Genomic DNA, 23348 nt, shown 5'->3' with positions numbered 1-23348 from the left:
TATTTTAAAAAATAGTTGTGAGCCCTGGCCAGTTTGGCTCAGCGGTTAGAGCGTCGGCCTGCAGTTCGGAGAGACCCGGGTTCGGTTCCCGCTAAGGGCGCGTACTTCGGTTGCAGTTTGTCCCCGGCCCTGGTTGGTCGTGCGGGTGGCAGTCACTCGATGTGTCCCTTCACGTCGATGTTTCTCTCTCTCTCTTCCTCCCATTCTATCTATACAAAAAATGGAAAAATATCCTCAGGTGAGGATAAAAAAAAAAAAAAATAGTTGTGAGCCCTGGTTGGTTTTGCTCAGTGGTTAGAGCATCAGCCCACGGACCAGAAAGTCCCAGGTTCGGTTCTCGCTAAGGGCATGTACCTCGGGTGCAGTTTGTCCCTGGCCCTGGTTGGGGTCGGGTGGGTGGCAACCAATCGATGTGTCTCACATCAATGTTTCTCTCTCTCTCTCCCCCTCCCACTCTATCTGAAGACAAATACAAAAAAATGTTCTCTGCTGAGGATAAAAAAAAAAAATAGTTGTCAAACAGTGTGAGGTGAGAAACGTTGATTTTTAAATTTTAACTATAGTGGGTGGGGGCAGTGCTAATAATATATTTAAAAAAGGGTCTGTTAACACACTATTGATGATAGACCACTAATGGAAGGGGAGATGCATTCTTACAGCTGCTGATCACTGCTCATTATGGTGTCTCTCTGATATTCAGGGTGTGTGTATGTGTGTTAAATGGAAATATTTAAAAAATTCTCATAAGCTTGGAATAGGATTGAGATACTGTGTGTGAACAGCCCTCAGTGTCTGGCACACAGCAGGTATTCAATAAAGTGTCCATTCTGGCCCTGGCTGGTGTGTCTCAGTTGGCTGGGTGTGGTCCATGCACCCAAAGGTTGGCAGTTTGATTCCTGGTCAGGGCACATGCCCGGGTTGTGGGTTCCATCCCCGCTCAGGGGTGTACAGGAGGCAGCTGATCGATGTTTTGCTCTCACATCAATATTTTTCTCTTTCCCACCCCACTTCCACTCTCTCTAAAAATCTATTTTAAAGCCCTGGCCGGTTTGGCTCAGCAGTTAGAGCGTCGGCCTGCGGTCCGGAGAGACCTGGGTTCGGTTCCCGCTAAGGGCATGTACCTCGGTTGCAGTTTGTCCCCGGCCCTGGTTGGTCGTGCGGGTGGCAGCCACTCGATGTGTCCCTTTCACATTGATGTTTCTCTCTCTCTCTCTCCCTCCTGCTCTATCTGAACAAAGAATGAAAAAGTGTCCTCGGGTGAGGATAAAAAAAAATAAAAAAAAATCTATTTTAAACATTTTTAGAAGTTTTCCATTCTTGCCGTTTAAGACTGATACTGTGGCCCGGCCGGTGTGGCTCAGTGGTTGAGCATCGATCCTGCACCAAGAGGTCACGGGTTCGATTCTCAGTCAGGGCACATGCCCAGGTTGTGGGCCCGATTCCCAATGGGGGGCGTGCAGGAGGTAACCAATCGATGTTCTCTCTCATCAACCTTCCTATCTCTCTCCCTCTCCCTTCCTCTCTCTAAAATCAATGAAGAAAAGAAAAGACAGACTCTGTGAGGTCAGCCAGCCCTCCCACGACATCAGTCTGGAGCTGAGTCGACGACGGGTCCACCCTGGAAAAGCACTGCCCGTCCCGACATGTACCTCTCATCAAGTGAAAGCAGCCAAAATAAACCTGGGGTCCAAACAGGAGGAGGAGGAGGATTCTCCTTTGTGGAGCCTCCGATTCCTCATCACCAAGATCTGTAGATCAAAGGACTTGCCCAGCGTCCCTGAGCCTGCTGGATGCCACGGCCCTTGGCAGCGCGGCCCGTCCTCAAGGACAGCCACGGACCTCAGGGGCGCCGGCCCAGACCGACCCGGTAGACGGGGCGAGCACCAGCCCAGCAGACATGAGCCCGTGAGTCTTTTCAGAAAGCAAAACCCCTGCCTCCCCTCCTACGTGTGCTGTTTGTGTTCACACACGGACCTGCTCCAGGCAGACCTCACACATCTGGGAGGCTGCTGGGATAGGAAGATGGATGCGCACCCCAACAAATGTAGCATTTTACTGTGGACAAAGCCAAAGGAAATTGGGCACGATTTTTATAGGCCTATTCATCTCTGCAACTCCTTACAGAAATGATCGAACAGTTGGGGTCATGTAATAAAAAACACACGGCTGGCTGTTTCAGAGTTTCTAGTAGCTGCACAAGAATAACAAAGGAAATGATTCAAATAACATTTTATTTAACTCAACATTTCCAAAATAGTATTTCGAGATGTAATCAATACAATTATCAATAAAATGTTGTACCTTTTGTTTTGTACTAAACTCCAAAATCCTGTGTACGTTTCACAATATTATATACACAGTGCACGTCAACTCAGACCTACTGCATTTAGCCCATCTGTTAGCTCAGATCTAGAGCATTGGTATGAATAATAGCCATAGACTAGATTTTACTGTTTCTTTGTAATGAGCATAGATGATGAATAAATGATAGATATAGATAGCTAGATGATAGATGATAGATAGATAGATAGATAGATAGATAGATAGATGATAGATTAGAGTCTAGCAAAAAAATATTAAAAAATATACCACTGCTTGAGATAATAAACCCTAACTTTTTTTTCAGTTTTTAATCTATTTTCATTCCCAGGTATAAGCCAGGTGGTATGTGGCTGTAACTGTCTTATCCGAGTTGACCACTGAATTCTGAAGTAGTGACCTCTAAGGGGGACTCAGAGGTTCAAGGTCAACACCCACACTGATCTGCTTTTCAAAGTTGTCCTGAAATTATTTATAAATGTTAATAACAAGTTCCTAAGAAGACAGACATTTGCAAAACAAATGAGCAAGTGGATGATGATGAAGAATGTATAATTGTACAAAATGCATATTTTAGAATTTTGTAATTTGTATTTAGTTGGTAAAGATCATTATGTTGAACAATTTTATAGAAAGAGGAGAGGTAGGAAAGCAGGTAGATAGGTATACAGATAGATAATTACCATGGGTTATCTAAATCTCCTCTTTCAAGTAAAAGTGTTTCATTACAAAAACCTAAAGTTACTTCTAAACCACTCAGTGAAGGGCCGAACAGCATGACCAAGGCACAGAGAAATCTGGAACGGACGATGAAGGATGAGTCAGCAGACCCGCACACTCTTGCTTACATTTTCTCAGGACAGTCTACATCGGTCTGCTTTCCAATTGTTCAAAAATTGAGAAAAATATTATTTTATCCTTCAACCATATTCTACTGAGGCAGAGAAATCTTTAAAAAGAGTCAATAAAACCTCATTTGCACCTGTCCATGCCCTTATGACTTGTTTCCTAGTTTCTCAAACGTCAGCTTACCCAAGATACTAGTTACCCAAGATACTAGTCAAGGTCTTCCCACGGGACGCGGATCCCCCGGGGCTGCCCTCATGCTCAGGGACTTCCTCTCCCTGGCAACTCAGCTCCGAACTCCCTGGCCCCCAAATCTTCCATCTGATGCTGCACCTCGTGATATTTCCTGACTCACTGTCTCAGAAGCCTCTCCTCTTTGTATTTCTCCACATCCTGTACCTGACAAAGTATTTATGCCCAGAGTCTGTGAGGAATGGTGGAGACATGCCAAGTGTTCCATGAAATTTCACCGCATTTTTTCTGATGCCTGCCAGCATGCCCATGAATCAGCCACGACAGACAGAGGCACAAGCCCAGCCAGAATACAGCTATATGTGTGGGAGGAAACCATGGATCAAAGGCACAGGTATGGACCATCAGATTTTATGAGATCAAAACCACAGAATGGAAACTGTCCAGCTGACATATTAGGAATTTTTGCCAAAAAACTAAATACTTAGCTAAATCCTGAATCACTGAAGAGCTGCCTGGACTGAGCATGTTTAGTGGTATTTGAAGGTCTACTTTGTCCAGAACAGGGAGATGCAGCCAATTAAATGACCTGTCCAGCATGTGAGTCAGCCTGGGAGATTTTAAGAAAAGATGTAGATCTTTTTGGTATACACAGAAACTTTTCAGATCAGCCAAAATCACAACTAGAGGCTGATTCCTATCTCTCTGGCATGAGGACGGACCTCAGTATTATGAAGGTCCAGTCAGCAGTACAATCCGGATCACTTGCACCCTGGCTTGGGGTGCCACCTTTACTGAGAGAGAAGATGTCATGTCAGGTACACAGTTAAATTAGAAGAAAATCTGAGAGTGAATCTGACTGCAGCACAAGCTCCAGAAATGGGGTGATGTCCGGGAGCTGGTCCCGGAACGACTCACAGTCGGAGGAGTGCTCCACCCCCAGCCATGGAATGAAATTGATGAGGGCTCTGCAGGTTGATTCAACCAGGAGTGATGAGTCCACATGCTGGGTGCCGTACACCAGTGACCAAGGGGCTGTGTGGTTCCAGAAGCCAAGTTGCCAAGTTCGCCAGCTGAGCTACAAGACAGAAAGGTCTGTCAACCCTGATGACTTTGCTCCTGGTGCTCAAACAGGACAGTTTTTCACAGCATGGTCTCCATGTGCAGTAACAGCCCTCACGGTGCTGCAATAGAAGGTCTAGAAGAAATGATAACAAGAGAAGGGTCCACACCAACTTCTTCTCTTCAAGATGCTGTCTTTGTTCTAACTACTCCAGCAAAACCGTGGTGCACTCCTGCAGAGGACCCTTACAAACACAGCAGGAAGCAAAGAACAAAAACCCAGGCTGCAATTCCCCTTCAACATGCTTTCAGATTCATCTGGATGGGCCTGCGAGCACTCAGAGACCCAGCTGGCCAACTGTCCGGAAGGGAACCTCAGACTCCAGGAGGCGGCGATGCATGCCGGGCATTGGGCAGGGTCCAGGTCAACACGGGCTCCAGGATACCAGTGTTCACTCCCTAGAAGACTTCGAAAGCCCAGAATCTGGAGGCTGAGCTATGTGCAAGCAGCACTACGGTGCACACCTGAGCCTTGTCTGCATGAAGCCATAAGTGTTCAAACATTACAAGCTTTCTTCTTTGATTCGGGGGTTCTTCCACAGGTGGGCTGTGCCCATGAATTTCTTTACCGCCCCACATGCTGTGAAGATTTTATCCATTTCAAATGTCTTCTAGATTAAAACTTCACATTATAGACATGCTACCTGCTCTCCCGAGCCCCAAGGGCACAGCTGATGTGTACACGGAAATCTGTCCAAATGGCTACATCACAAGAGGGCCTTTACTGAAAGAAAATATTCAAATCCAGCTTATGTAAAATGTCACATATGAGATGTGATAGAGAGAACATAAAAGACACCTCTGAAAGAATGGAAATGATAGCTACAGATCCATGCCATAAGCGGATTTTCTTCACAGTCTCTAAAATAACACACAAAAAGCATCTCCCCCCAAACTCTCTCCTTCTTGAAGAAGAAAAATGGCACCACCATCTACCCAGTCCCTCTGACCCTTCCACGTCTCCGAATCCCAGCCTGGAGCTCTGGCCCCCTGCAGGAACGCGTCTCAGGCCAGGCTCTGTCCGCTGTGACCTGCCTCCATCACACTCAGCCAGCAGGTCCCATCGGGACCTGGAACCTCACCAAAGGACAGAGGCCCACAGCCCTGCCTTTCTCAAGCTTACCCCACAGCCACATCTCATCTTCCTGTTGTCAGAACCCCTCAGGGATTTCCCTCTGCCATTAGGGCCAAGTCTTCAAAATATTGTAACATGTCTCCCAACACCCTTTGCCATCTTCACACTGCCAGCCTCTAAGGATTCAAGGAAAGGAAACATCTATGAGTGAGTGCAGAGCTCACAGCAGAAGACTTGAAGAGGGGGACTCAGAAGCAAACCGTGAAGCTAAGATTTGAGAGCAGGTGGAGGGTGTGGGAGGAGACTTGGGGAGTGCCAGTCAGAGAGCGCCAGGGTCAGGGGTGCTGCCAACTGCTGCCGGTGCTGCCGACTGCTGCCGGGTGCTGCCGGTGCTGCCGACTGCTGCCGCGTGCTGCCGGGTGCTGCCGGGTGCTGCCGGGTGCTGCCGACTGCTGCCGGGTGCTGCCGCGTGCTGCCGGGTGCTGCCGACTGCTGCCGCGTGCTGCCGGGTGCTGCCGGGTGCTGCTGGGTGATTCCGGGTGCTGCTGGGTGCTGCCGTGTGCTTCCAGGTGCTGCTGGGTGCTGCCGGGTGCTGCCGCGTGCTGCCGGGTGCTGCCGGGTGCTGCGCGTGCTGCCCCGGTGCTGCCGGTGCTGCCGAGGTGCTGCTGGGTGCTGCTGGGTGCTGCTGGGTGCTGCTGGGTGCTTCCAGGTGCTGCTGAGTGCTGCTGGGTGCTTCTGAGTGCTGCTGAGTGCTGCTGGATGCAGCTGGGTGCTGCTGAGTGCTGCTGGGTGCTGCTGGGTGTGCAGTGTGCTGCCTGGTTGCTGCCGGTTGCTTCTGGGTGGCTGCGCCGTGTTCTGCCGGTGCTGCCGGTGCTGCCGGTGCTGCCGCGTGCTGCCGGGTGCTGCCGGGTGCTGCCGCGTGCTGCCGGGTGCTGCCGGGTGCTGCCGGGTGCTGCCGGGTGCTGCCGCGTGCTGCCGGGTGCTGCCGCGTGCTGCCGGGTGCTGCCGGGTGCTGCCGCGTGCTGCCGGGTGCTGCCGGGTGCTGCCGGGTGCTGCCGGGTGCTGCCGGGTGCTGCCGCGTGCTGCCGAGCCCTGCCGCTGGACACCTGCCACTGTGCACCTGCTGCATTGGAACACATATGCCTAGCGGATGTGACGGGCACCAGCCACCTGCTGAAAGGGTGAGGGACCAAATGAGTCTTTCTCCAAGTGGGGTGGAGGGGGTCAATGGGGGAAGAAAGAGGGGACATGTGCAATACTTTCAACAGTAAAGTTAAATTTTTTGTAAAGGAAAGGATCTTAAAACTACATAACATGAATACGGTTGAAACAATGAAGAATGGTCCCCCTGGGGGGGAATATATATATATATATATAAAATCAGAAAGTTAACTCTCGCCCTGGCTGGTTTGGCTCAGCAGTTAGAGCGTTGGCCTGCGGTCCAGAGAGACCCGGGTTCGGTTCCCGCTAAGGGCATGTACCTCGGTTGCAGTTTGTCCCCGGCCCTGGTTGGGTCGTGCAGGTGGCAGCCCCTCGACGTGTCCCTTTCACATCGATGTTCCTCTCTCTCTCTTCCTCCTGCTCTATCTGAACAAAAAATGAAAAAATGGCCCTGGCCGGTTTGGCTCAGCGGTTAGAGCGTCGGCCTGTGGTCCTGAGAGACCCGGGTTCGGTTCCCGCTAAGGGCACGTACCTCGGTTGCAGTTTGTCCCCGGCCCTGGTCGGTTGTGCGGGTGGCAGCCACTCGATGTGTCCCCTTCACATCGATGTTTCTCTCTCTCTCTCCCTCTCTCTCCCTCCCACTCTACCTGAACAAAAAATGGAAAAATGTCCTCGGGTGAGGATAAAAAAAAAAAAAAAAAAATGAAAAAATGTCCTCGGGTGAGGATAAAAAATAAAAATAAAAAGTTAACTCTCCACTTAGAACACAGTTAACCTTGACAGGAAGAAAACTGAAAAGCAAATCAACTAGATGTAACAGTTCTTTAGTTTACTTGGTTTCCGTATTGTAGCAATTCTACCATCTGCTCATAAAAAGAAATGGGAAATCCAGAATATTTGTGACCTAGGGTGCCACAGGAAGGACATCTGTGCTAACCAATCAGGTTGCACTAAAGTCTAAAATGTAATTAGATTTGAATATGATCTGTTCTCGGTATTAAGCGACAAATTTCTTTGCTGTATTTGTCAGCCTTAATGTAAAGATACAATTACTCTCTATGATTAAGATATTTTAATATGTATCTAAAATCTATACTTATGGTTTTTAATAATTATGGTACATTTTTCAATTAACTAAGAATTAAAATATAACTAGAAAAGATCAATTCTATTACTTACATTGTACTTTTAAATCACTTGGGACAAATATGAATTCATAATGCACGGTTTCATGTGCCTGGCCTTAAAGTTCTGCCTTTTCTCTCAAAAGAAAATGCACACAGCCAGGACAGCTGTGGGTGCAGAGACCGCTCTCACATTTCCATTTCCTTTCTGCAGAAGTTTGCAACCAGCATGATTAAAATAAAAGTTAACAGCCCAGCTGGTGTGGCTCAGTGATTGAGCATTGTCCCATGGACTGAGAGGTCCTAGTTTGATTCCCGGTCAGGGCACATGCCCAGGTTGCAAGCTTGATCCCTATAAGGGGGAGTGCAGGAGGCGGCTGATGGATGTATCTCTTTCATCAATGTTTCTCTCTCTCCCTTCCTCTCACTCTAAAAAATCAATAAGAATATTAAAAAAATTAACAGTGCCCTTGACCACTTCTAAACCCTCGCCCAAAGGAGAGCTCTCATCCTGTGACCCAGAACAACTGCCTGGGTCTGAAACCCTGACCTGTGGCAGAGGGTCAGGCTTCTCCACGGCCACAGGAGACAGACTGGACACAACAGTGGGAGAGGGGTATCAGCTCGAATGAAGATGGAGGGAGAGGGGGGGAGGAGAAGGAGGAAGAGGAATGGGGAGGGGGAGGAAGGGAAAGAGGAGGAGAAAGAGGGGAGGGGAAGGAGGAGAAAGGGGAGGAAGAGGGGGAGGGGAGGAGGAGAAAGAGGAGGAAGAGGGGGAGGGGAGGAGGAGGAAGAGGAGGAGGGAGGAGGAGGGGGAGAAAGAGGAGGAGGGAGGAGGAGGGGGAGAAAGAGGAGGAAGAGGGGGAGGGGAAGAGTAGAAAGAGAAGAAGGAAGAGGGGGAGGAGGAGAAAGAGGAGGAAGAGGGGGAGGGGGAGGAGAAGGAGGACAAGGAGGAGGAGTGGAAGGAGAGGGAGGAGGGGAGGAAGGAGGAGGGGGAGGGGAAACACACCCTGAAATAGCTGGGTTATCTGAGCCTTTGCAGGGGCTCTGGTGACTCTCACCTGAGCCACAGGCCATGGGACAGAAACCTTGATTATGTTCCTGTGCATTAGGTCTTCCCTATGAGATCCGGGAAGTGTGTGTGTGTGTGTGTGTGTGTGTGTGTGTGTTCGGGAGTATAATAATATCTAGACCCAATATTAAACACGTACTATTATACCAAATCTTTCCTAAGCCTGGTAAGCTGGGTCTCACAGAGCCCAACGTGGAATGAAGGAAACAGACATCTGGGGACATGCAAAGTGCCCACAGAGAGTCAGCAGCAGAACTGGGAACCGACCAGGCCCATCTCCCTCTAAAGTTATGCCCACTTCACAAAAATAAGATGCCACGGCATCAAGATCTAGTCTGTAATCCATGGAGTGCCGAGGACAGGGCTTGGCTCCCCAGCTCCCCAGCTCCCCAGCTCCCCAGCTCATACTAAACAAAGACTCAGTCAGGTCCACTGAGCCAGGAATCTACATTGAATTGTTGAATAAAAGGAAGAATAAAAGGAAGAGAGAAACAGGAGAAGGAGAGAGGGAAGAGGAGGGGTTGGAGGGGGCAGAAGACCAGCAATGCCTCCTCCCCTTTCCCCTGCCACCCTGGATGCATTTCAACTTCAAAACAGCCCTATGGTGCAGAGGTTAGGTCCCAAAGGGGAGCAGGTGTGCTCTTTCCCTGCTAGTGCTCAGAGGGAGCCCCCAACAACTCAGCCTCTCGTTGAGAGAACAGGCTTAGGGCCACAGCTCTCTCACACAGGCATCTGAAAAGAAAAGTCAGTCCTGAGCACTGAGCCTTGCAACTGCATGTGTTTCACCAGATGTCAGCACTGTCTGCTGAGTGGTTTCAGTTGGTTCACTTCATTATGCAATTCTCAGCCTGAGAACTATGTTTCCAGTGGAAAAGGAAATGGCTTGTCCCAAACCCTGGACTCCATGCAGTTTCCAAAAGCACCATTTAAGCCATTTTCCAGCATTTGGTCATAATTTAGCTTTCTAGTCCCCTGTATCCAGCTAGGTAACAACCTCCTGACCATAAGAGAAATTGCTTCAAGTCTTCCCTTAATTCTTCCATTGTCAGACGATTTCAGCTGATGGCCCATATTTGTCCAAGAGGCCAGGGTACTGTCCCTCTCCTGCTCAAGGCTGGACCGAAGGCTTTATTTCAGGTTTCTCTACATACACGTAACCCTCTGCATTAAGGGTCAAGTGTGACGTTACGTACGCACCTGTAAAGGTCCCTCTACACTCAAGGAAGTCTCAAGACGAGTGTTTTTGTCATGATTGTCAAACTGTTTCCCGAGGCCTGTTTTAAAATAATATAATGTAGTGAATCAAATTAAATCTCTGTTATTCTCCACATCACACCATTCTAAATGCTAGCGGAAGTGTCTTTTGATGATGCTTAATGGCCCATAGGTGTGCCGACAGCAATAACAACATGCATTTTGGGCTTGTGTGTGCCAGGACATATATTATGTGTCTCAAATGAATTACCTATTCAAGCATCAAAATGGCCCATTTCCTGCCTCAAATTATTTGTTTAGCTAAAATTCCAATATCAGAGAGATTTTGACTGTGGGCACTTTCTACACTTGATATACACAACTGCATCCACAAAGATGATGCTAATTTAGGCTCCCACCAGCAGAGCACCTAAAGTCCTTTTCCTCCCTGCCTGTCAGCATTGCGGAATCTGACTGTCTTTCTCCTTCCGAACGTTTCCTGATTCGCCATCTGCACGCCACTGAGTGTGCCGGCCTGTTTCCTCTCCTAATTACCCATAGGAGTTGCACCTGGTCATGTATGAGCATCTTTTTGAGGTGTCGCTCCCCGTTTGAATGAACTGGAGCTGTTTACCTTTGTCTCATGTATTATCAATAGTTGTCCCCGTTTAACTTGCTTCTTTGTTTTGGTCTTTTTGGTTTTGGACCCACCATTTCTCTCACGTTGGAAGGAGGGTCTTCCGACCTCAGTCCCGTGACGGCCCCCACGGCGCTGCATCCCCGTGGGCCCAGGCCCCGCCGACCCGTCGCCCCCCCCCCCCGGGCCGTCCTTCCCCAGGGGTGCCACAGCACCTCAAGCTCACTCCTCAAATGCTTCATGCCCAGAAACCCCACGGCCCCTGCCACTGGCTTCCAGACACTGGTGCCGCCGGCGCCGCACGTCCCTGCGTTATCTCGCGTGGTGGAAGTCAGTCCTTGTCTGTTAACTGAGTGAATTCATGACAAAAGTTGATGGCAAGGGTACTGAAACATGTGGCTTTATCTTATCTGTAAATGCAATTTTTATTTCTAATACTTCATGTGACATTATTGGAGAAAAACTAGTGACTTTCAAACCCTTTTTACTACTTTAAAATATGTCCTGGGATCTTTACCTTCCTCTACCTCTCCCACTCCCTCTCCTCTGGTCATCACCACACTATTGTCTGTGTCTGGAAATTTTTTTCTCAATCTCTTCACCCCTTTCGCCCCGACCGTCCCTTGTCTGTCCTCACGGCGCTTCTTTAAGAAGCAACACACATGGAGACATTTGAAAATCTCAGTGCTCTGTCAACTGCAACTCAGTGTCTCCAGCCACGTTCCACAGCAAAATACAAACCGTGTTCACATAAGCTAACTCAGACGAGGTGCAGGTCCAGCTGGGTGCCGGTCGGGACAGGGTGGTCCTGGGCACAGACCAGCTGGAGCCTTACATGTGTCCCTGAGCTCACTACCCTCATCTCTTCGTCCACAAATGGAACCAAGAGGAGCCCTTAAATCACAGACCTGCCGAGATGATTAAAAAGTAACATAAGCCCTGGCCAGTCGGCCTGCGGTCCGGAGAGACTCGGGTTCGGTTCCCGCTAAGGGCACGTGCTTCGGTTGCAGTTTGTCCCCGGCCCTGGTTGGTCGTGCGGGTGGCAGCCACTCGATGTGTCCCTTCCCGTCGATGTTTCTCTCTCTCTGCCTTCCTCTCTCCTTCCCACTCTATCTGTACAAAAAATGGAAAAATATCCTCGGGTGAGGATAAAAAAAAAAAAGTAACATAAGCAAGGTGGTCATACAATTCCCTGGTCAAGGGCAGGGGTCCCCCAGGCACCCATCAGCCATGAGCACGTCACAGGCTCAGGTGCTGTGAGCCCGAGACCAGAGCGCTCTGTAGCCTGTGCTCGGCCCTCCCCGTCCTCCCCCGCACCTGTCTCGCACGCGAATCACGATGCCCACGGTGCGTTCTGAGTGCCCGATGGTGCGAGAATCCCCACGACACCCTCTGATAGTGTCCACTCCCTTCTGTGACTGTCCTGGCAGGTTGGCCATAAAACCTTTTCCGGGAACCTCACAGGCTGCCCGAGACCGAAACAATTGTGATGGGAACTCTGGGGAGATTTCAGTGAGTTGCTCAATGTGATCGGCTCTGCCCTGGGAGCCAGGTAACCCCGCTGCATGGCAGGAGCAAGGACAGCAGGTCCCAGCAGCTGCTGCCCTGCATTCATCAACACATGCCCAGGGCTGGACACTTTGGGAAAGTCTCTTCTTCTAAGCTTTGGACTTTAACATTGTTTACCTCCCATAATATGGGTCATGACATGTTTTAATATAATCTCCTAAGATTGTGCCAGACTCTGCCAAAATGCTGCCAATAATCCACTCAACTCACTTCATGGCCTACCACTGGGATATCACTCCCGGGTTCCAGAACCCTGTGCAGTGGCCGGCACACCATTTGATGCTGCTCCTCACTCTGCCATACCAGGCACAGGAAGAGACAGAGCACAGCAGCCAGGAGCAGTCCCGGCCACCCGCCCTTCCCGACCTCACCCCCCATCGTCCCCCTCAGAGCCCATTGGTCTGTTTTTTCTTCCCCCTTTCCCAACATCTCAGCACTGAACCACCTGACTGGAGCCAGACACCTGGACAAGAGGCTCAGCTCCATCTCCTGTTCATCTCTTACTCTGAACAGCACTATTTACCTCTCTGAGCCTCAGTTTCCCCACCTGTAAAGCTGGAAACTATAATTCACAAACATATGATATTATGGTGCGCATGAACCAAGATCAGACAGGACATACCTGTGACATGGTCAAGGACTCAATGCAGATTGGCCATGGTTGTTATGAAAACCGACTCATGGAATAAGAAAAACTAATCACTCATTGTTATAAATGACAATGTGATAATTTTTCTTGCAGGACATTGGAACTCTGTAACTAAAGCAAATAATTTCTAACTGCAGAATGCTGAAGATGAGTTGACCAATATGCATGACCGGACGTATGCATGACCAGAGGGTGTTTTCCACATGCCCCAAAGTCACATAACGACATATGTGGTTGACTCTGTCCTTGCCGAAAAGAAAGAAGGGAAGAAAAAGCATTTTTGCGCCAAAGAACACTATCGAAATCTCTCTTTGTCTCTGGATTAGACTGAAAATATTTTAGAGTTAAACCCAAGGAGTCAATGATCTATCTTCCTTCCTTTAAGACTAGTATTTGAGCAGAGCGAATCCTGGGGCATGAGGACATACTGAGCTCTCTGGGAAACAGGTCAGTCAGGAGCAAATTCGCTGAAACTGCTTTTAGAACCCTTAGCAACCTGCAGGACCCTCCCCCAGCCCTGCCCTGCTGTCCCCCATTGAGCAACCTGCAGGACCCTCCCCCAGCCCTGCCCTGCTAACCCCCAATTTGCACAGCGATGTCACACTTGCGCTGAGCCCCTCTGAGCACCAGCACAGCCAGAGACCAGAGACCGGGTCCTGAAACAGATCGCATCAACAGGCTGCAGACAGGACGTGGGGAGGCTGTAAAATTCCCCATCCATAGCTGCAGAGCGTTATGAACCCCACAGCGACGGACCAATTTGAAGAAGCTACCTAACGCGGTCACCCAGAGTCGTCAGCGCTCCACTGTGGCCTGAGTTTCCGCACCAACTACGTTTGATTTGTGGGCCTTCGCCCCGGTGCTGCCTAACGTGTGGCCGTTGGTCGTGTGGTCTTTTGCAGTTAGAATTAAATAGAAAGTATACATTATATTTTGACAATATACATATTAGGTAGATTTATGTTGTGTTTGATTTTACATTATTCCTGGATACCCAGTGTCCCCCAAATCAACTTCAGCGACCTCGGTTGCTACCCCTGAGTTTGACAGGCTGCCAAGAGGAAGCACTTTTCCTTCCGAATGGAAACGGGGCAGGGCAGATGGAGCAGGAAACGCCGAAAGCCTTCCAGGGACACAGGGAAAAGGCGTCGGATGGCCTCTCTTCTCTCACGGTGTGGCTTAGGGGTGCCTCCTGGTGACTACATCTCTGTCAGCCCATTCGCCGTGGATCCGCCTCCCACGCCAGTTACCGTGGTCACGCAGGCCCCTCACACTGGTGCCCAGAGCCCAGCCGGCACTGCGCTGAAACCGCTCAGGACCCCACTGGCTGGGCAGTGGGAGCCCGAGAGGAATCACAATGTCTCTGCCGACTACTAATCCATGGGCTTCTGTGTGCAACTGATTACGTTTGGAGATGAGCTTAGTTTATGCTAAAAACAAACAACCAAAAATCTACCCATTACATTGTGATGATTGTTCCTTCCAGCATGCTTATTAAAAAAAGTACTCAATCTTTCCTAATGAATTAAAACTAAGTAGAGCCCTGGCTGGTTTGGCTCAGCGGTTAGAGCATCGGCCCGCAGACCAGAGAGTCCTGGGTTCGGTTCCCACTAGGGGCACATACCTCAGTTGCAGTTTGTCCCTGGCCCCAGTTGGGGTCGTTTGGGTGGCAACCACTCGGTGTGTTCTCTCTCTCTCTTCCTCCCTCTGTCCCTCCTGCTCTATATGAAGATAAATGCAAAAATGTCCTTGGGTGAGGATAAAAAAGAAAAGTACTCAATCTTTCCTAATGAATTAAAACTGAGTGCAGTGAACAGCAAGGGGTCAATGACTACTGACCAGTTGGTGTCAACAGTAAAACTTCCCAAAAGCGCTTTCGTGATTCCGTGTTCTCACAGCAGGTGGAGAAGCTGCACAAGCAACCTGAAGCGGTTACTGTCGGGTCTTCACAGAGAACCACTGACCCTGAACAGTCACGGAGAAGCCAGGAGCCCCAGTACTAACTGTTGCTTCTATGTGGACTAATATGATTTACCAATCCCTTCTTTCTATTTTTTTAATCCTCACCCAAGAATATTTTTCCATTGCTTTCTAGACAGAGTGGAAGGGAGAGAGGGACAGACAGAGAGAGACACATCGATCGGTTGCCTCGCACACCACCCACACCAGGGCCGGGGATCAAGCCTGCAAGCCAGGTACGTGCCCCTGACCGGGACTCATCCCTAAGAGAACGCTGCCCCCGCAAAAATGATGTGTATGCGGGGGAGGGGCGTCGACATTCCAGAGGTCAAGGTGGGTGTGTGCGGTGTCCTTCACTCGGAGGACGTGCCTGACGCACTCTTCCCTGCCTGGGCCCAGGGGAGGGTCTCGGCTTCAGCTGCAGTTGAACAGCAGAGGTTCCCCACCCCGTGAGGCTCACTGTGCACAGACAGGAAGAGGACGGGATGGAGACAGGCATGTCCCGTCATCTTCCAAACTCCGACGGACCGGGGACGTCAGGGGAGGCAGCGGCGCTCCTGGGCGGCTCAGGCCCCACCCTTCCAGAGAGTGCAGGTCACCAGGCTGCGCCTGACAGCTGCCTGCCCCTTGCACAGGGCACGTGGCCACATCTGGGGACAGTTTTGCTTGTCTCTGCCAAAGTACCTTGTTTCCGAGGTGAGGGATGCTACGGAAAATGTACAGGCAGTCCGGCACAACAAAGCCCAAAATGCCGGCAGGTTGAGAGGCCCTGGCACAGACTTCAGGTGGAGCCTGCTGACAATTACTCAAGATTCTGCTGGGGAGGCCAATTTTCAGGTAGCCCCCGTACAAAACCCCCTCTGGATCTGGTCACGCGATGCATGCAGACACACCCTACACGCGCTCAAATATATGTCCCACGAGAAAACCTGGCACAACCTGCATAATTCAAACCGCTTGGGCCTCTATTTTCTTCAAGTCAAAAGTAGTGTTTCATCTGCATTATTATCCACATAGCCTCCATCCCTTTGCACATGGGGAGACAGCACACAGATGGCATTTTGAAGTGGTCCTATGGCTCCCACTTTATCACTTCACATCAGTAAGGGAGATTTTTTGAGGAAGTGAACTGCCAGAAGACACGTCTGAGAGGTTTTCTGTGCCACGCAGCGCTGATGAGGGCATCCTGTCTACACACTCACTCCACGCCCCAGTGACATCACTGACCTCCAGAAAGAGTGTTGGAGAAGGATCGTCGTAGCCTCCAGTCTGGCCGTCTGTCCACACAGGAGGGAATGTTTCCGAAGCATCCCAAAAGGCTCCAAACACTTACACTGAAGTAAAGACTGGTTGCAAAGTAACATTCCACAGGTCACTATTGCCTTCTGAATTTTAGAGAACAAATGGGTGTTTCTACATCTGCAGGAGAAGACACAGGATGGCTTTGCTGTTTGTTAGCGGTCTCATTGTTCTCTCAGGAAGAGCGGAACCTAAACTACCAAGATCCCTGAATGTTCACAGATAGTTTTGAAACTTCTAAAATGCAGGCTCTGGTGTTCATAATAGCAACTAGCATGTCCGTCATTATTTATTTATAGATGTTGTTAGCAAAGATCAAGTAGAAACACAAAGAAAACTGAAACAGCGTCTCCCCAGTGAACTGATCGGTGCGCCTCCCGTGTGGTCTCCTCTGTGGAGCAGTCATCGGGGCTCACAGCGCTCCCCACTGCGAAGCCCACGTGAAGCGGAGACCTGGGCAGCACTGGCCTTGCTGGAGCCCACCACTGCTCTGCCCAGGTCTCAAGCAGACAAGACCAGGAAGCGGATGGATGTCTCTTACCCTGCTTCCCACCCATTCTAGGGGTTCCAAGGCCTCTTCTTGTTCTGTTTTATTTTATTTTTAGCTAACTCCATCCCTTTTCATCCAAGTTGTTCAGGTTTCCAAAACACAGTGTGGTTCACGCTATTACACAAAAAATACAGTCACAGATCTCTCAGGACAACCCCTCCGGGACTCACGCTGCCTGGGAGGCTGTGTAGGACCACACCCTCAAAAGTCCTATTGCTGTCCCGCCGGTGTGGCTCAGTGGCTGAGCATCGACCCTGCACCGAGAGGTTGCTGGTTCAATTCCTGGCCAGGGCACATACCCAGGTGGTGGCCCTGATCCCCAGTAGGGGGTATGCAGGAGGCAGCTAATTGATGTTCTCTCTCATTGATGTTTCTCTCTAAAATCAATAAAAACATATTTAAATACATAAATAAAGGCAATGATTCGCCTGTGTGATTTTAAGATTCTTTAAAGGCACTTTTTTCTGTTTGAGGCTCCATATAAACCTTGCTATGTATGTGAAGTTGTAAAATGTTAATATTAAGGAAACTGTGAGAAGTTAAGAGCGTATATTGTAATTCCTAGAGCAAGCACTTAAAAAGCGGCAGCAAACTGTGGCTAAAATGCCAGTAACTAAATTAAAAATGGAATGTTCAAAATTAATCAAAAATGGCAAGAAAAGGAGAACAGAGAAACCCAAACAGAAGTAGCAAAGAATACCTAACAAACAACATTGATAATTACATTAAATGTTAAAGGCAGTATATGACAATTAAAACATTAAATTGTCAAATTGGCCCTGGCCGGTTTGGCTCAGTGGTTAGAGCGTTGGCCTGCAATCCAGAGAGACCCAGGTTCAGTTCCCACTAAGGGCATGTACCTCGGTTGCAGTTTGTCCCCGGCCCTGGTTGGGTCATGTGGGTGGCAGCCACTCGATGTGTCCCTTTCACGTCGATGTTTCTCTCTCTCTCCCTCTCATTCTATCTGAACAAAAAATGGAAAAATGTCTTTGGGTGAGGATAAAAAAAATTGTCAAATTGAATTTTCTTTAAGAAAAGAGAAAAAAAGCAAACCCCAACTGCATGCTGGCTCTCGCCAAGATGAACCCTGAAATGAAGGACAGACAGTGGAAAGTGAATGGATGAAAACAATGTCAGGCTGAAAAGACCTGGGGCAATGTGGCAGGACCATCAGACAGACGGCAGACACAGTGTGGCCCGCTCTGACCTGAGTGATGATGCAACCAAAACACGGGGTACGTGGGATGCAGTGAAACCCCGTGTACGGGGACACGGACGCATCAAGTGCTTCTCCTGGAAAATGGGCAAGGCCTGACTCCCACGGTTTGACTCCCCCTGAAGAAGCTAGAAAAAGAAAAGTGAATCAAGAACATGTCAGAGGATGGGATTCTAACAGTAAGAGCAGAAATCGAAGGAACACAAAACCGACAATCGAGAAAATTTAAATGGCCAAAAATTATTTCTTCAGAAAGACCAGCATGGCGAAGCCCCGGCTATGCGCACGCACAGCGCACACAACCAACGTCGGCACCAAAAGAAAGGTCACTACCCACCTTACAGATATTAAAAGGAAAATAAAAAAATTTAATAAATGTATGCCAACAATTTTGACTACTTGAAGATAATATCTACTGTAGGAGTTCAAAAAGAATAACGTATATAAAGAGAATGTACATAAAATGCTTACGTTACATTGGCGCCAATAATAAGGCCTTAAATATACTGTATCTCACACAACCTTGTAACTCCACGGGCAAGTGGAACCGAGGAATAATAAGTAACATTTTAAGGTTTACACAGATGATAGAAAAGGAAGTTGTCATTTGAATCCAGTGTCTACTTGGACCCAGAGCATAAGCTTTTAAATGATATATTGCTATAATTACACAGATATAGTTTACCTTAGTTGAGGCGTATAAAACACTATATTTAAGTTTCATCTTCTGTTTTCTTATCATCCCTCACATCCCCAATGTCAAAATTAGATATTTTGAAAATAATTTGTTGAATATTTTTCTTTAAATTTAAAATATGTGACACAAAATAATGAGATAATAATTTGAGGTTCTGAAAGAAATTACAAGTCCATTTTAAGTAGTATGAACATGATATAAAATAACCATAATCACCCAGCCGGTGTTGCTCAGTGGCTGAACATCAACCCATGAACCAAGAGATTGCTGGTTCAATTCCCGGTCAGGGCACATGCCCAGGTTGTGGGCCCGATCCCCAGTGGGGGCGTGCAGGAGGCAGCCAATCGATGTTCTCTCTCATCGATGTTTCGATCTCTCTCTCCTTTCACCCTCTCTCTAAAATCAATAAAGATAAATAAATAAATAAATAACCATAATCACAATAACCTCTAAATTCTCTGGGTCAGGAGGCAGGTTTTATACAACTTAATATTTGCTATGGGAACAAATTCAGTGCTTTCCAAATTATTTTAAACTTTTCATTAAACATTGTACACAAAAGTATCACACAAATTAAAGGAACTTAAGAGAATAACTATGAAATAAAATTATCAAACAAATCATGCTGAAAACATAGTTAATTAACTAATACAAATTTTCTTTTTCTTTTTTCTGGAATAAATAATGAAGATTTATTCAAGGGTCTTCAGGTCTGCAAACAGGAAACACTGGGCTATACCCAGAGTGTCTGAAGAAGAAAAAGGGGGGTTCTTACAGCAAAAAGCACGTCCTTGACAAGGTCTAGCCCTGCATTCTCAGCCTTGGGACTGCTGGGAGATGGTGGTCCTCTCGGTGACCGGAGGTCTGCACCCTGATGTCAGGCGGTCTGGCTAACAAATGTCAGGGGTCATCTGGCCTCAGGTTTCCACTGAGTGGCGAAGGAGCCAAGTGTCCAGGCCCTTGGGAAATCAGTGCACCCTCCCTTCACACCATGCAAGTCACAAACCCAGCGAGGCCACATCAAAGATACTCCCTCACAGTCAGGGCTCAAAACTACTCCCTGTTGCTTCCAGGAAATCCAGGGGAATGTGTACCCTTAACAAGAAGGAAAGTGGAAAAGACGATGGCCTGCAAAAGGAAGTAAATCAGCATCCCAGCAGGATGCGTTGTCACGGTTACAGCAGGCGGGGTGGGGAGGGGAAGGTCGGTAAAGGGAAGTCAGCGGACTCCGGAAGAAATTTCTCAAAAAGCATGCCACAAGAAAACAACACAAAAATAACTGAAAAAATCCTCAGGGTTCAAATAGGAAGCAAACGACAATATGGCATGAAGTTCAGCAATTAACAAAGCATTAGAAAAGATCATTCATTCGACTTAGTTCTGTGATAATCTTGTAACAGGCAAGTCTTCACAGTAGGCCTTTAGAAAGGGGATCCTAATATCCCATTGGTTCTGACACTAAAAATACTAAAATAATAGAATTTAATTAGGAGCAACCTATAAAAAATTCTGAGATATTCAAATATAGATAATACATGAAATATTTTTGTAGCTACGGACACAGCTAAAGCATGAGATGCAGTGGGAGACCGGTTATACTTAACAACCAAATGTATGTGATCAGTATCAGTCATGTGAAAGTACAATCACAGATCGCAGAATCTGGAAGGGAATGATGAGGGTGCCAATTACCACGTCTTACATTAGCATAAACTTGAGAGTTGCTATCTGAATGTGACAGGATAATAAATATAAGTTTATGTATCATACTTAAAGTTATGTAAAAAACTAATACAATAATAATACTAATATCAATAATTGAGAAGGCAGAAAGGAATTGAATAATATGAGTAAAACACTTACCTTTCCTAATAGAGGCAACAGAGCTGGTATTTCAGGGAACAGCCTCTTGCTCAGATGTGTGAGGTGAACCAACAATCGGTCTTGGAGAAGCAGCTGAGAATATTGCTTCTGACAAGTGGGAGGGGGGACTGTACATTGAGGCCTATCTGAATTTGTAGCATGCCTGTTCTGTGTTGATAAAAACAAAATAATTTAAAATAACATATAAAACAAAAAGGAAGAGTGTTGCACAGATCACGTGTATAACCTTGACTAACACATGAATACTCTGAATATATTGCCATTGACATGAACAAAGAATAGAGAACATTTCTCAAAGTAGACCACAGCTTTAACTCATGTAAAATTATCCCATATGCAACTTCACTAGAAGACTATAAAACTGATGCAACAAGAATAATTCTGCTTCTAAAACTTCTGCAGTTCTGCTAAACTGCAGAAGTTTTAGAAGCAGAATTGTACAAGCTAAAAAAATTGTCAAAAATCAAAGTACTGCTGAGCAGTGTATTAATTCACTGCCAAAAGGAGCCAGGCCATCAATCAATCAAGTACTTCAATAAAATTCTTAAAAGCCCAAAAATGTTTAACTGTCTTCCAATAATGAGAAGTGAATGAATAATGGGAGCTGTTGGCAGAAGCGTCTCCGACAGACTCTCTGAGCCGCTCACATGCTCCTTTAGCACAGCTGTCACCAAGTAAGAAGTGGAGCCTACTCTTCTCCCAAAACAAGATCTTAGGGCTCACAGCCTTTATCTCCCTTGTTTTACTCTCTGCTTCCCCAAAGCCCCGCCTATTGTAACACTTTTATAGATCTCTGACCTTTAACTATGTCAGGAGGATGTAAAAGCTCCCCATTTTGCACCACTAAATGAGCTACACTCTGAAAATGCCTTGCTGTGGTCGTCTGGCCATCAGCCCTCCCCTGGGTAGACTCGTTTACCTGTGAATATGCCTCTTGAATCGCCAGGTCTCTTTGGCACACACCGGTTCCCACCTGCTGCTGGAAGCTCTCATTTCTGACCAACACTATGCAGAGAAAGGGCGTTGTCTGTTTGTCTCCGCACCCACAGCTTGACTTCAGGCCAGCCGGGCTACTCAGTGTCCTCAAGCAGTGTCAGCAGAGTCGTTTTGCCTGAAATCCTTTGTGGACAAGCACTCTGTGCTCAGGTAGCCTCTGTCATTGCTGGGATCACAGGATTGTTCTACTGTGTACATACTGATCATGCTGCAGCGGGGGGAATGGAACAAGTGCATTCTGTAGCACATGTTTTCATAGTCCTGGGGAGCCAGGAATTCTTGAAATCACTAAGGGAGACACTGAGGAGCTCGTCACCAGTGGGGCTGTGTTAATGAGAGAGTGGCCGAGCGTGGTGACCCACACAGCCTCCTCAGCCATGGTGAGTACAGCACAGCCCAGAGCTCCACAAGAAAGGGGTCTCAGAGATTTAACAGCGACAACTGGGTATGCACAGTGTCTGCATTTTGCCTGTAGTATCCCATTGGAACTGAAAGAACCCCACACACTGTGCACTATTTTAACCCTCCTGTTCTCGATCAGGAAACTGGGACACAGAGGACATCGCTCTGCCCACATCTAGCACGTGGCAGGACCGGATTACCTGATTCCAAGGCTTTGCCACACAGCTCAAGACAAAGGTTCACACATACAAGCAGGAGAGGCAGACACATCTTACTAGAGCTGAGCCAGAAGGCATGTGCTAGGTGTCTGTGAAAGGCGTGATGGCCAGGCCTGTAAACAGGGATAAGGCAAAGGGGGTAATGACCTATTGAACTGATACCTAGTGAAATCTGAAGATGCTCTGATCTCTTCTGGAAGTGCCCCCTAAAACTCAACACTGATACAGAACACCATTAGGCACAAATCACAACTAACAAAATATGGGAAAGACCAAGCTAAGGATGAAATATTGTAAGAGTTTATTCACAAATGACTTGATTTAATGGGTATATTTTAATAAAATAATTTATGCCTATTTCTACACATGAATAAAATATTATAGAAGGAATATGTGTATATGTGTGTGTGTGTGTGTGTATCCCAATGGATCTAATCTTTTTTTTTTAAAGACTGATTTCAAGATCAACATAAAAATTGAAGGTGATGGAGTCATGAGGTTCAGTATTATGTTGGTTTTAACAGGTCATTAATATCTATTTCGGTATTTAATCCAACATCCATTTTTCCCTTTTCTATGCATACTATGGGTGCCATTACATTTGCCCCATTTGTTGACCTTTCAACTAGATACCCAGTGAGACCCTCAGTTATCTGGTTCAGAGAAAAAAATTACCAGGCCTTCTGGGAAATTAAATTGAAAAAGACTCAACGTCTGGTATACAGCAAGACAAACATTTTCAGGACCATCTGGAATTGAAATATCTCCTTAGAGAATTTTGTTTTCTGATGTTGTGAATACATTTAAATATTAGATTTAATAGATGGATATGTAGAAAGTGAGGTAAGTTGGTAGATGGATGGATGAATGGATGAATGGATAGATAGATGATGGATAGATTTCCAAGAGAACTTGTGAATATAAAATTTAAAGTATGATGTAAAAAACTTTCAAAATTTCATCCAAAAGGATTCACTTTTGAGATTTCATCTGTAAATTCTCTGCCCAGTTACATCAGCCGCATGTCATGTTCTGTGCCTGTAGGTCATTGTGTGGTCAATCACCTACCTTCACATGTAAAAACACCTCTTTTTCTCTGAGTTGCTCAGCTTTTCAAAAATTTCTCTCTGATACAGCCATTCAACACAACTACGTCTAATAAGATAT

The sequence above is a fragment of the Molossus molossus genome, unplaced genomic scaffold (genome assembly GCF_014108415.1).
Source record: "Molossus molossus isolate mMolMol1 unplaced genomic scaffold, mMolMol1.p scaffold_m16_p_16, whole genome shotgun sequence".
Classification (NCBI taxonomy): Eukaryota; Metazoa; Chordata; class Mammalia; order Chiroptera; family Molossidae; genus Molossus; species Molossus molossus.
The sequence above is the reverse complement of the archived record's forward strand: the minus strand, read 5'-3'. Positions refer to the sequence as shown.